Below are 1,460 nucleotides of genomic sequence, written 5' to 3'. Positions count from 1 at the left end.
TTAAGGATCTTGAGATGAGAAGATTATCCTGGATTATCTGGGTGGGCTCAATGTAGCCACAAGGGTCCTTAAAGGGGGAGGCAGGAGGGTCAGAATGAGAGAAGGAGATGTGACAACAGAAGCAGAGGTTAGAGTGATGCAGGGTCACCAGCCAAAGAATGCAGCAACCTCTAGAAACTGGAAAAGGTAAGGAAGCAGATTCTCCCCTAGAGCTCTTAGAAGGAACACAGCCCTAACACTTTAATTTTAGCCCTGTAGGACCTGTTTTCAGACTTCTAACCTCTAGAACTGTAAGATAATAAATCTGTATTGTTTTAACCCACTAAGTTTGTGGTAATTTGTTAGAACAACAATAGGAAACACATACACTCCTGCTGTGTCCTTGATCTGGATTTCTGCTTTCTTCTGTGCGGCCTATTCAAATCCACCCCCACCCAAGGTTCAGCATAATCTTTGGTATTTAAGAAAATGCAACAAACTCTATTGGATGCTTATCACATGCAAAGCATCTGGCTAAATACCAGTAGATAAAGAAGGCAAGATACAAAGATGAGTGAGAGACTCCCCCTTCCCCACTTCAAAAGAGCTCAGAGTCTGGAGCAGAGGAGGTAAGGTAGAGAGGAGGAGGAGTATGGATGAAGTTTGAAGGCACCAGATAGGATAATTGGTGTTATTTTAGTGGATACCAGCTTTTAAATCCCATCCTGGATTTCTCCCAGATTTAAATGATCATAATTCTTATTTTCTCTACTTTTCTTTGGAACTTAATTCAGTGATATTACTGAGAGTCTACTACATGCAAGACACTGGGCTAGGTGCCATGGAGGATACCTGTGATAAATAACTCGTGGTTCCTCTACTGCCTTTTGTTGTTTAATTTTTTTGTGTATGTCTTGTCTGGGCTGTGGGGTTTTTTGGTTTGTTTATGTAAGACATGCGTATTCAGTACCTGCTTTGTTTCAAGTACAAAAGAAGATTCAGTGATGAATAAGTGTCTTTCTTTCAGGTTCTCAGAATCTAGTAGGAAAGACTCTGAAAATAGTGTTTACAAAACAATGTGATAAGTTTTGTAATAGAAGGGTGTGCAAAAAAAAAAAAAAAGAAGGGTGTGCAAAGTGCTGCTGCTTCAGGAAGCAGATGACATTTGATCCAGGGCTGAAGGATAAATAGAGGTGCCAGTGGAAAAAGTGAGACAGTGTGAATGAGAAGGTGATGGAAGGAGGGGTGATCAGGAAGGGGAAAAGGCATTTCAGGAAGGAGAAACCATACAGGTGAAAACGGAGAACTGTGAAAAGAGCACAGAATGTCTGAGCAAGGGTAAGAATTTCATTGAGGCTGGGGCATAGGGTATGTAGTGGGAGGACAGGAGACAAAGCTAGAAAGGCATGGGAATCAAGTTTAGAGGAGTCTCATGCTCAGCTGAGTCTTTTATGCTGTAGATAGTCCTGTGTCCTAGTCAG

This window comes from Balaenoptera physalus (genome assembly GCF_965194825.1).
Source record: "Balaenoptera physalus genome assembly, chromosome: 13".
NCBI classification, from domain to species: domain Eukaryota; kingdom Metazoa; phylum Chordata; class Mammalia; order Artiodactyla; family Balaenopteridae; genus Balaenoptera; species Balaenoptera physalus.
The sequence above is the reverse complement of the archived record's forward strand: the minus strand, read 5'-3'. Positions refer to the sequence as shown.